General features: G+C 37.4%; 1 long non-coding RNA gene across 1 annotated transcript in view; it reads left to right on the plus strand.

The window, feature by feature from the left end:
* The window catches only part of LOC118350167 (uncharacterized), a 60,833-nt gene extending 47,501 nt beyond the window's left edge, over window positions 1–13,332 (plus strand). The window contains exon 2 of the long non-coding RNA XR_007401035.1: window positions 13,006–13,332. This is a non-coding gene — a long non-coding RNA (uncharacterized LOC118350167). The remainder of the gene's footprint in view (window positions 1–13,005) is intronic.
* Window positions 13,333–13,599: the final 267 nt, after the last annotated feature.

A 13,599-nucleotide genomic window follows, 5' to 3' on the forward strand; every position in this document is an offset into this window, starting at 1 on the left:
GTGTCCTCTGCCCTGGGAGTAAAGGATACCTAATTAGTCCCTTTTCTTTATTTCCAGCAAAGCAACTAGGCAGCCCATTGCTGTCTGCATGGATTTTCCAGGCAGGAAAATTTCACTTGTTAGGATCCGGTTCACTATATTCCCAAGTTACAGAGCCTCTTTTCCTTGAGATAGGGGTGGGCACCCTTCTCTCTCTGCCATTGGCTGGGGGTGGAGGACAAGAGTAGTTGGAGGTAGAGCTGACTAATCTTTATCTTTACAAAATATTTCTGTATAATTTTTGTGAAGACCTCTTATAAGGTTAGGATGCAACCTTCCTTACTATCAACCTCTCACATGGGGAGAAAATGTGGATCATGTAGCATTACTATCTCCAAAAGAAAATGATTTACCCCAAATAACATTTTTTTCCCATAATTCTCTTTTTAAATCTTCAATTCCCTTTTACATGTCCTAAATGTGATGACGAGTTTTGGAATCATGAAGTTAGTTTATGTTTATATCCTGTGTAAGTCCTGTGTCATCTTTTATGAATCCAATTATCTTTATATTAGGTGGTTTGATGTTGTCCAACAAATCTCAGATGCTCAGTTCTTACTTTGTTTTTGGATTTCAGTTTGGATAGTTTTTATTTACTTTTATTCAAGTACAACAATTTTGTAAAAAGATTTTATTTATTTATTTTCGTGTGTGAGAGAGACAGAGAGACAGAGAGAGAAAGGAAAGGGACAGAGGGAGAAGCAGACTACCTGCTGAGCAGGGAGCCCAATGCAGGGCTGGATCCCAGGACCCTGAGATCACAACCTGAGCCAAAAGCAGACACTGAACCATCTGAGCCACCAAAGTGCAACAGGTACAACAATTCTTTCCTTTACTGTGTTCTATCCAATATTTAGCCCTTAAAATAAGTTCTTCATTTCTTTTCTTGTATTTTTCATATTTGGTGTTTCCATTTGGTTCTTTTATATTATCTCCATCTATCTTCTGAAATTCTCTTTTAATGCATATTTTTCCACATTTCCCTATGTATTCTTTTAAATATCTATTTAAAAGTTCTTTCCTGGTAATTCCAAATCTTGGTTATTTGGGAACCTGCTTCTATTGATTATTTACTCTCTTAACCATGGATCAAATTTATTCTTTGTTTATGTGTCTTATAAACTTTGATCATATGCTGGATATTGTGAACAAAAGAGCAGTAGAGACTGAATTAAATAATATTTACCCCTCCAAAAAGGCACATTCTTTTTTTTTTTTTTTTTCCTGTCAGAGCTTTACTATGGGAAGCTGAATCAATCCACTGTGTAATTGTTCACTTTTACCCATCTGGGCCTGGGCTTTGTTGCAACTTTAGTTAAATTCAGTTTCTTATTGGCTTTAAGCGTTTTGAGGTCAGAGTTAAGAACTTACTCGTTGTCATCCTGAAACCTTAGTCATAAAATTCTAGAGATCTTTCTTTGCTTTAGAGAGGAGTTACCAGATTTCTGAACTGTGATTAATTTCTCTACCTTACCTGTCTGGATGACAGATTTTTGGGTCACTAGTGAATTCCCTTTGTTTTTTAGTTCCATCCCTGGCTGTTCGAATTCTGGGGAGATTTCTTTCTTTCTCTTGCCCTGTTTCTCGCTTTAGGGGGATTGATTCAGTATACTAGGTAAAGGCTTGGATTGCCTCCTGAAGCATCTTGAAATATTTCTGTCAGCTCTCCTGCCTGTCTCTAGCCTTCAGTAAGTCATCACCTTGGACTTGAGAAATGTCCCGCGTGCCTCGTATAGGATTTGTCTGAGCTCTACTTCCCTGCCTTCAACTGTCAGTGTAGTAAACCTTTGACTTTGAGAAGGCTGATAGAAGAGTTGGCAGGTGGGGATAGACTCACTCTATGGCACCTCATCAGGACTTTAATTTCTCATGGTAATTCACATACAGCCTTTAAGTTTGTTAAAAATATAGCTTGTGTGTCCTCACCCTCATCTAAGAGAACTTCCTTTTTCTCTTGCCTCTTTGCCAAAGATAAATGCAGCTTATGTCTCTTGTAGAAAAGGCTTCAGTTTCTAGAGTTTTCATTTTAGTTTTTAAAAATATTTTAAGCTCTTTGACATGTTTTTAAAAACTATACTTTCATAGCTTATCTATTTATTTCTTGTTAGACTAAGAACTAAGCCCTTTTCACTTTCTATATTTGAATGGGAGGCCAAAGGTGAATATTATTCTGGTCTATAACTGTACCATAATTAATTCAACCAGCTTTCTCCAAAAGCTGAGTATTTAGAATTATTCCAACTTTTCACTATATTAAATAACTCTGTAATAAAGATCTCCATTTGTAAGTCATAGTCTCTATTTTCTGAATATTTCCTTAGCATTGATTCCTACAAGTGCTGATTAGGATGGAAATGAGGGGAATTTCAGAAGTGCTGATAATGTTCTGTTTCTTAATCAGTCTGCTGGCTTTTGGGTGTATTTATTCTGTGAAAATTCCTTTAGCTGTATGCTTCTGATTTTTTTCCTGATTTTCTTTTTTTTCTTTTTTTCTTTTTCTTTTTTTTCTTATTAAACTTCAATAAAAACTTACATAAATATTATAGGATTGAAATTTCTTATACATTGTTTTTCTGAGAATTATCTATTAATGTTTTATAGAATGATGATTTAGACCAAATCATTGAACTTTTTTTTAACTTCATTTTCCTCATCTATAAAACGGGACAATGAACTTTATCGTATACTCATGTGTAAGCACTTAAAAATACTTTGAAGACTTGGAAATTGTATATAAATGTAGGAAACATTTTTATGTTTAACTATTTGTCAATGTGATTCACACACAATTCTAGGTAACATGGAACATCTTTGAAAAGATAAGTCTCTCAATGAGAGTGGTAGTGTGTGAACTTTGGGAAAAGTAAAAAAAAAAATAAGTAGATCTGTATTGGCTCTTTGCATAACTTTGCAGTCATTGAAATTTGTATTTAGCATTTTTGTCTATCCTGAAAACTCTATCTGACTTCAAAGCCAGTGTTCCTCCCATGCCTCCTTGTTCCTCATCTAGCAGAGAGAAGTTCCTCTGTAATAGTGGCTGCCCTGACTCCTGATTGTAAAGTGCTGCCATTTTGTTCATTATGAGTTTGTACACTCCTTGTAGATGAGTCAAGTGAAAGCTTGTATGGTTTCACTTGCTTCATTTATATTGATTATTGGGCAAAAATTAGCATAAACAGAACAATAGGTTAATCTGTCTTATAGAGTATTTTAGTGATCATTTGCAAGGAATGAAGTTAGAATTAGTCAACCTAGGTGAAAATATCAAGTATTATGTGTACCACAACTTAGACCTTCAGTCAATGAAGTGCTCTTCTTTATCTTCCTAGGACTGTGCTTCCTTTTGTGCCAGTAGAAATGTGCTTCTTAGAGTTCTCTTTCTAGCCTCCCTGCCCTAAAAAGAATTCCTGCTGGTTAACTAACCATGGAGGATGGGCAAAGCAGAGGGGGCCAAGCAGTACACGCTGCTAGGAAAGGACTGTGTTCTTGAAGCTGGTAAAGTACTTTCAAGCACACTCTTCAGAATACACAGTGCTGAGTGTAAGGTATCATTACTATAAACTTGAGGAAAGTACGGCCTAATCATAGTTTACAAAGGAAAGGGGAGGAGAAGGCTGCAATTCACGTTTTAAAAATTGATGGTGTTTTCTCTGAATGACACTTTTTTCCTTCCAGGTTTTTTCTTGACTACAGCTTCTCAGTAGCTGCCACCAACCTTATCAAATATCAGAATCTTTGCACTAGATGAGTATTTAAAAGTCCTTTGGTCCAGTTGACTGAACATCTGTCTCTAGTAATGGAGATGATATGGTCTTCATTTGGGGACTTTATAATGTTTACCAATCTTCCAACACTGAACTTGCTTCTTGGAATCATAAGCCAGAAAAGTTAGAAAAAATGTTTGAGATGATTTAGTTCACTGTTCTAATTCTCTGGATTCTGCACCTGAAGCTCAGAGAGGTCAAGTTATTGGTCCAATACTTCTGAGTTAGTCAGAGTCCAGGGATAGAACCAATTCTAAATACTCCTGACCCTTGGCAATTTCCAGAACTGGCAAAGAAACCCTGTCATTTTATTGGTGATTAGTCAGCTTGGGCTGCCATAACAGATTACCACAAACTGGGTGACTTAAACAACAGAAATTTATTTTCTCTTAATTCTGGAGGCTAGATGTCCATGATCAAGGTACTGGAAAATTCAGTTTCCAGTGAGGTCTCTTTTTTAGGTTTGGGGATGGTCAGATTCTTGGGGTATCCTCACATGTCCTTTCCTCTGTGTGTGTTTGGAGACAGAGTGAGAGGGCTTTCTGGTGTCTCCTCTACCCTTTATTAGGGGTAAATCCCACTGAATTGCTGTCTCACCCTTATTACTTTATTTAATCCTAATTACCTTCCAAAGACTCCATCTCCGAATACCATCATTTTGAGGGTTAGGGCATCAACCTATGAACTTTGGGGAATTTAATTCAGTCCATAACAGTAATGAAAAGCCTTTGTATTTTTTCAAAGTGAAAATCTAACTGCTACCATACATAGGAGAAGGGCCTGGATCTCCAACACACAGATTCCAACTGTGAAGGGTTAAAATGAGGTTAGGTGTTAGAAACATTGAAAAGATGTGGAGGTAACTCTGAAGAGAGCAATAAGACTATAACAAACAGAAAAAAAGATTAAAAGAGGAATGTACAGCAGGTCTAGCCAATGATGGAAGAAGACCAGTGGCTAGTGCAGACCTGGATTCTGACACCTTCTGGACAGCATCTCCTCACTCCTCTTGGCTTCCTTCCAGTCTCACTTCTCACCCACTTTACACTCTTAGAGAACTGAGGCTGCCCGGAGGAAGCTACGCAAATCTCTTCTATTTCCAAATGTTTCTGTCTATTCTCCTCTGAGTATGCCTCCCTCTTGCCAAGATTAACATCTCCACCTATATGCTATTTTTACACTCACTTGCATTTCTAATTTTTCTGTAAAGTAGTCCTCTCTTTTTGTCTGCTCCATTTAATCAAGTATCTGTTCCTTTTGCTTCACATTCCCTTGTAAGCTTAGAACACCAGTTCTGAATTACATACTGGGAGCTCAAAGATAGACAAAATATAGCCACAACTCCTGAAGCATTCAGAGTTCAGTGTGAAATATGCTAGTAAGGGCACAGATCAGAATACTATAGATTATAATGGAACTCATAGAAAGTAGTATCAAACTTTTCTAACCACTCAGTTAATCCACTATTTCATTCTACCATTTTCTTTTTGCTAAAAATTCCCTGAAATGTCACCAGATACTCAAATAACCTCTTAGAACAGGCCTTTCTCACTCTTCATTCTATTTAAACTTTGTGCAGTATAACATACTTTACCTCATAGCCTCACCTGGGAGTGCTTGCAATAGGTCCTGTTGTCCTGCTGCTGCTCTGTCCTCTCAGTCACATCGGCTAGCTCCTAGTCCATGCTTATACATAGGATGTAGAAGCCACCTGAGGTTGTGTATTGAGCCCACTTTTTATCTCCCACTACTCTCTTCCTCTCTCCATGGGAAGCTCCCATTGATTCAATTCTTACCTTCCTCCCACTCTCAGACCTGAATTCTGACTACTTGCTGCAAGTTTCCTTATAGTGCCTTAGAATTTTAAAACTGAATTAATCTCTCTCCTCAATATCTTCTGATCAATTCCCACTTCTATCTTAGATTCTGAGTTATTTTCAACTTTGCCTTTACTTCCTATTTATGTCCAATCACTCATAAAGCCCCTTAGACTCTACCTCTTCAATGTTTATATTACTATTTTTCTTCTCCTTCCTATTACTACTCTATTAAATTTAGAGCTTTAGTGCATTTAATCTTGTGTAATACATTAGTCATCTAAGTGATCTTTTTTCACTCCAAAACATTCTGGAAATGGTTTCTAAAGTGATTTTCTGATTATTGTCTCTTTCTTGTTAAACAACCCCACAACCTCTAATAATCCTCACTGACTAATATTAATTATCTCATCTTGATGCTCAAGTCCCTTTAATAGTGTGAACCAAACCTATCATTACAACTTTTTCTACCCTTACCTTGTATGTCTCCTTGTGTATATTCCAGGTTAATGCAGGCTCAGATGTTCACACTTTGAGTTTTCCTCTTTCTATGCCTTTATTCTTGCCCTCCTCTCTATTAGGATTGTCCCATCTCCTAGTTTTTCTTGTAATCCTATTAAAAATATGATGTTGTTGACACCCTAGCTTCCACTCACCTTATAGTATAGCAATGGGGAATTATATATTATAATTATAATATAACTATATATTATAGAGGAGGGGTGGAATGGATGGTAATTTGTTCAAGGACCATGGCTGAAGTGACCAGAGTGGGTACGATGTGACCCACATTGGCATAATAAGGAAGAAAAGAAATAATTTTAACCTATGATTGGGGCAGAGGTGCTTAATTTCCACTATGAACAAGGAAGCATATATCTCCAATTGTTATTTTTTATAATTTTAAAATATTTATTGATTCAGACTTCCCAGAAACATTTTTTCAAATCACCAAAAGCCAGTACTTTTCTCTGCTCTCAATGCCAAGCCATTTTTTCCCATTCAAATAAGGAAGTAGCAAATATGTTAACAATTAATCAATTTACGACAGCTATGATTCTCAAATGCTTTTTTAAAAATACAAGTAAGATCAAAGTTGCAAACCATATGTAGTGATTAAAAAACCTGAACAAGCAAAGCCTTTCTCCAACTGACCCAACAACCTTTTGGTTGGATTTGGCCTTTCCAGGCTACAGATGACTTTGCTTAAGAGCCTTGTACAGGTTGGAGGGGTCTCATTGATGTTGTTCCCACCATAATCACGGATGCTAATGTCAGGGGCTGCCATCGACAGCACTGGCACAGAGAGGAGACATCCTGCTGATTCCCTCTTACTCCTTAACAGATTTCTCTTCTCCACTCTCTTCATCAGCTTCCTCTTTTTTTCTTGTAAGAATCCTGGCTGTTCAGTATCAATAAAATGATTTTCTTCCCCATTCGCTCTTTCTTCTATTTTTTCTTCTTCGTCAAAGGTTTCTTTATCTTCAGTGAAATTCTTCATCTCTTGATTGTTGAAGTACTCAAATACTTTTCCATTTTGGCCTTTCTTTGAAACAAACTCATCAGATAGTCCTAATGCTTTTAGGGTGTTAGAATAACGCTTTTCGGCTGCCATTCTTGCATTTTTTCTGAGCAACTCTTTCAAACAGTAGCGGCCTGTTTTTTAATTTTTCTTCTCTTTCTTCTAGTTCTTGTTGGTATTCTCCCATCCTTTCCTTTTCACTCTTTCTGAGTGATTTGACTCTGGATTTAGACATCTGAGCTAAACTTTGATGAGAGTCATAAGCTTTAGCCCGGATTGTCGGGAGTTTCTGCAATTCTTTCATTCTTTGCTTCTGCTTAGATAGGATCTGATTTCTCTCTTCTTCCAACACTTTCTTTTCCTCAAGTGATCTCCTTGTGGCTTGTTCTCTCCCTCTGGAAGATACTGCAATCATCTTATAGTCATAAGGGGAAACAGACTTAGAAAGCAGTTGTTAGAACAGTGGAACAGAAATGTTATTGTAATATAATAGATGATACCATTGAGTCATTGAGCCAACCAATTGAGAAGCCTGTTTTACCTCTGGATTTGTATTGATGAAAAAAATCTTCTAATTATTTAAGCCAGCTCAAATAGGAATTTTTGTTGCTTACAATTAAGAATAACATAAAAAAATATACTCTAATCTAGTCTTAAATGCTTCTTTGCCCATGGAACATCTAAACTGAGTTATTTTAAAACCTATAATAGTATTTACCTTTTTTGATGAGATGGCATATACTTACTATACTTTTAATTATATCTATGGATAATCTTGATTTATCCATATATGAGGCCCTCTTATTTAGGGAATGTATTTTCCTTATCCTGTGTCCCCTGAACACCTACTGCTGAACGCTGTGAAGGTTGTTGAATGGGAAAGATTTTAGTGTAGTAAATGATCCCTGTCATTTGCTAGCTCTGTAACCTTGAGAAAGTCAATTTAACATATCTAGATCCTAGTTTCTTCTTATGTAAAATTAAAGAATTATAAAACAATCTCCAGTAGTCAAGACTTTCTTCTTTAATGAAAATTTGTAAGCAAAGACAAGAAAGACCAAGAGAGTTGATTCCTTTTTCTCATTCTTAATTCAGACTATAGCTATACATTTCGTAAGCATGACCTACCTACAAAAAGAACATTTTTTTCTTCTTCAAGGAGAATTCTGCTGTCCTCTGAGAGCATCTGGCTCAAATGGCAGCCAGCACTTAAAATAGCATTTTCCCCTGTAAGTCCTATAATGTGGACTCACTCTAAGGATTCAATGAGATATCATTACTTAGTCCAAGTACTGAAGCAGGTCAGATGGCCATATGGATTTATCACATGGGCTAATGACTGTCTACCTGGGATTAAGAAGGGATTCCACAAGAGAAGTATCAGTACTCCTCACAAAGTCTCTGCAGATCTACCATACACCTTGGTAAATGTGTGTGTGTGTGTGTGTGTGTGTGTGTGTGTGTGTATGCGCTCATGCACAATTTACCAATTATTGATAACTTTCCAGTTTCCCCATCTATAAAACAGAGATTTTTGCCTTCCTGAGAACTGCCATGAGGATTAGATGAGGTAATTTATATATAGTGTCTAGTACATCTGGCTAAATTGTGGTTACCTTTGGTTATTTTTAATGCCTTAATATTTGTTAGGGGAAAAATGGAAGCTTGCAATGGCACCCAATGAAATTCAGAAAGCAAAGGGCCAGTACTATGACAAGAAGCCACCCAAATAGGTCATCCAGGTTTCTATCTGCTTCAAGGAAAGGGATAAGAAAAAGAATATTGGGAAAATCTGATTTAGGATCCATTGCAGGGAATCATGGTTGCCAAAGGGCTTTGAACTTAAAAGTGAATTAGAAATTTTTGCTAGGATAGGCAGATGGGCAAGCAAAGCTTGAAATCCTGTAGTCATCCAACCACCATGCAACTAATGAAGAAACCAACGTTATCCCTTGCATGGAAAGAGGGATATTAGTAAACACATGTGACTCATTCCACACTTTATAGAACTCTTCCTTATTGCATTATGAGTTTCACTCAGTCTTGTGAAGTAGATAGTGCAGGAATTAATACTTTCCCTTTGCCATGTAATAAAAAGGACAATGTGAGGATAAGGGACTTGGTAATTTTCATATATTGGTGAGATATGTTTGATCATGAATGTCCTCTTATAATTCATTGGCAGAAACTACTCTTCATCAGTTCTGGTTTCTACAACTTGCCTATTTTGAACAAAGAAGGTAAACCCAGTTGCCCTCTTCTTTCTTTTCTTTCCCTTAACTATGTTAAGTTCTGGATGAATTTATAACGGCTGTTGGGGGTGGAGTGTATCTGTGTGTGTGTGTGTGTGTGTGATTTAGAGACAAGATATGCTATTATTTCCTATAGATGCTAACCTAATCTGTGTGTTTCTTCTTGTTGTTTTCTCTTGAGCACAGGAACTCTTTTTTCATGTCATGGACTTTAAATCTTTAAGCAACAGCAAAACTGTATTTCCACTATTTTTCCAGGAATCTTCCTAGCCATTATTAGGAGAAAATGTTTTGTTCCTATGTATAGACTTTCCTTCCATATGGAGGAACCTCCATTCTTTGTAGCCCTACTGGACTCTCTCTACTCCCCCTCACTGACTTCTCACATGATGAGATGGAGAAGGGCTGACTTATAAGACCAGTGATTTTAGAAAGGAAGCTAAATATGCATAGTCCAACCTTTCTAGTAGAAAGTTTCCTATAGGAAGTACACATTTTACTTTCTCTCTAAGCAGATGCCCAAGCCTGTTAAAAACACTTCCTTATACAGGCAACTGCTTGAATATGAACCATTCAGGTATAACTGAAACCAATATGAGAATATGGTGAGAAGTATCTTTCCAAATACAGACCTTTTAGGCATTGGAAGCAGGACAATATTTGTTGTTTATAAAGCAAATGCCAGCTGAGTTCTGTATGTACTTTAGAACACCAAAGAAGCTGCCTTTAAACTGTCAGTGCCCGATGTCTAGATCGACAGTATAAGGTCATCTGTGCACAATCCCATTCTGGAGTCAGGGCTGAGGAGGTTGATGTGAGAAGGCTACAGCTGAGTTGGAGTGGTTTGTATGCAGGCTTAAGAATCATCAACCATCATTTTGTCCCAAATTGACTCCTGGTTAGTTAATTACAAATAAGGGAAGCACAGTAACGAGAGTCTGTTTTTTAGGCTTCAGAAATTCTTTTTTTTTTTTTTTTTAAGAGGCAGGGGAAAAAAGGCATAACTGGCATAACACTGAAAATGACTGCTCATAAGAGAACACAGATGCTGTGTCACTAGATAGGACCTTTACTTCATCCAGTGCTGGGGTGCCAGAACATGAGGCCTAAAAAGAAAACTAGGAGGCTTTGAATATACCATGTAGAAAAGAAAGTTCTTTTCAAATAACATCTGGTGACAGTTGCAGCTTTTCAAAGAAAACTGCTTTATCCTCTGAAGGAAAAGACAATATATTTTTTCTTTAAGATATAGTTGAATATATAATGCCAAATATATAGTGTCAAAATTAATCTCTTGATGAATTTAATGTCCAAATGAACTTAAGTTCACAGATCCCATATTTGAGACACCTGGCATAGTTTAGCCAGCATCTTGGCAAGACTAAAACCAGTAAGGAGAGCATAATCGGTAGCATGGCAGTTCCTGGGGAAGTCTGCCCAGGATTTGCATCTTGGTGCTGCTCTTGACTAGCCAATTAGATGACCTTGGGCAAATTCCTGGAGGGGGTGGCTTATTTTCTAAACATGGTGGTGTAAGGCCAGTGCATTTCCTGCTTTGAGAATTCAGGCACAATAAAGACTTGGCATTGAATTAATTTAAAATCAGAGGTTCCAAAGAAACTACATATATTCCAGTGAGAGCCATTGTGCTGTTGCTGGTAAAGGGCTCCTAACTCTACTCAGGGATTGAAAATTCCTCTGCAACTCAGCTGACCAGAAGAGGAAATAGAGGAGAATGAATTTCAACTGTAGTGTCCTGGGACCTTTACCTCACAAGGACCTTTACCTCACAAGTGTAATATAACCTGCGACTTTAATTATTTGAGGTTTCAACTTCCATGGAAATTTGATTTTTTGACTCTAATTACTCCTTAAAATTTGGTAATAGCTATTTATATTAAAATTTGAGGCATATTATTGCTGATATTTCAATATTGTGGTATCTTATTTGTTTTATTTTTGGAGTATCATGTTAATTGGACTTGGGGAACAGGAAGTAGTGAGTGTTCTGGATGTTTTGGTAAGACACATGCACACAGTTGGGTGGGAGATAAACTTTACCCAAATCAAGTCTACTACCTAACTCTAGGAGCTAGGCATGAACTTGGTAGGCAGATTTGAAGCACAGACCACATTTGGAAATGTTCCAACTCATTTATCATGTGACTCATGAGGCTACCAATTGAATAGAGTACAAAAAAAGAGGGGTCTGTACAGTAGTATCATTTTTCAGTATAAGTATAGCTGGTTGTATCATGTGACTCAGTAGATCCCAAATTATTATATCCCAGAGGTATCTTTGACAAGGTCTCTGGCAAATCCCAAAATGAGAGTGATAGCACAGACCCCTGGAGCAAAGCCATGCCATCTGCAGCAGAAAAGTATTCATTGTTTGAGATGCAGTTTCTGGCATGCTCCTCAGTCTTATGGAGGACATTTAGTAATTATACAATTGGAGCTGCTCATGATGAGTTGAATATTGTCAGAACTATTAGGTAATAATGTCAGGAAAACACAGCAGCAATCCATTGTATGATGGAAATTTTATACTCAGGATCAAGCTTGAGAATGTCCAGTGGGCACAGCTTAATGTACCGGTGGCCCAAACCCCCAAGTCACCTAGTCCTATTGTGCTGAAGTCTTTTTAACTCATTCCTATGGCTTCAGGGAGTTCTTAGTATCCAAATAATTAGGGAGAAAGTACCCAGACCTCGATCAAAAATGGCCCAATTCAGTATGGACTGTTGCTGAACTATAGCTACATTTAGGAATGGACCACTAGGAATGGTCCTGGTGAGGGGAAAATCTCTCAGTGAGAAGAGCTTTGACCATTAAATTGGTGGACAAGGAGAAATGCTCTAAAGTAAAGATAATAAATTCCTGGAAAATTGTCAGTGGTTTTGTAAATTAGTCAGGACCCTGGAAAGAGCAAGATTTGAAAAGTAGGGACAAAGAGATATAGAAAAAAGGCATGTAGATAGTCTCATGGGAGTAGCACAAAGTGTGCAAATCTTTGTGTCTCATATCAATGCCTACCAGACAACATCTATCACAGAGGTGGTGCTAAATAACCAGGTTGAATAGATGTCCAGTAGAGGTATGCAAAATTTCATTTTTGTAGAAACTAGTACTTGTGTAATGGACTAAAATAGTAAGGGTGGCAGAGATGAGTCTGTGGGTAGGCACAACAACATGAGCTCCCTTTTTCGAAGGCAGATCCAACTGGTACTGAAGAATGTTCAAAATATCAGTAGTAGACTAATGATGAGCTCTCATTATGGTACCATTCTTTGAGGAAATCAATTAGCCACTTGTTAGCAATTTGATTACCTTGGATCTCTTCTATCTGAGGAGTACAGAAATTCATTCTTCCTTGGTATGGTATTTACCTTAAACTTATGAAATGTTAAATGTGTGTTATATCTCAATAAAGCTGGAGAATATAAAAGAAATTGTGACCACTTTGGAGAATCAGTGATGGTAAGGAGTTCATTTAAAATGTAGGGCATTGTAAGGGATGAAGTATAGCAGATGTTCTCAGTGCCCACCTATATCTCTTCAAACCAGTAGCATCTACATGTTGTTGCTTGATGTCTTCCTCTGATGCTTAGAAACCACTCTGAAGGTGTGCTCACAAGCTGGAAGTTGCAGAGGATTACCAGTTTCAGGAAGCAGCCCTCAACCAAGCCTGATGAAAGTTGATGTGTCAGTGCTCTATCTCCCTTACCTCACACATGGAATAGCTCTGAAATGCCTGTCCTGCACCAGCTGGAGCTCCCCTGGACGTTGAAACTTCATTTGCCCACACTAAGAAATTTGCATGATAACACATATTGGCTATCACCCCATCCTGTATTGGCTGTGACCCCATCCTTCCTGTCTCTCTCCACCCCTTAGTTTCCTGGGATCACTGTTCAAATAAACTTCTTGCACATGAATCTTTGTCTCATGGTCTACTTCTGGGTGAACCCAAATTAAGATAATACCCAACATATATATATATATATATATATATATATATATATAGCAAAATCAAATATAAAATAGCTTTATTCCATTTTATGATGTGTTTATACTATAAGTATCCAAGTAAAGGTAGATAGATCCTAATTGTGTTTAGACATTTGCTAAAGGCCTAAACAATGGAGGGATGTTTATTTGGCTAGATCAGTGTTGGGCACATTTTTTCTATAGGCCAGGCTTAT

The sequence above is a fragment of the Canis lupus genome, chromosome 11 (genome assembly GCF_003254725.2).
Source record: "Canis lupus dingo isolate Sandy chromosome 11, ASM325472v2, whole genome shotgun sequence".
NCBI lineage: Eukaryota > Metazoa > Chordata > Mammalia > Carnivora > Canidae > Canis > Canis lupus.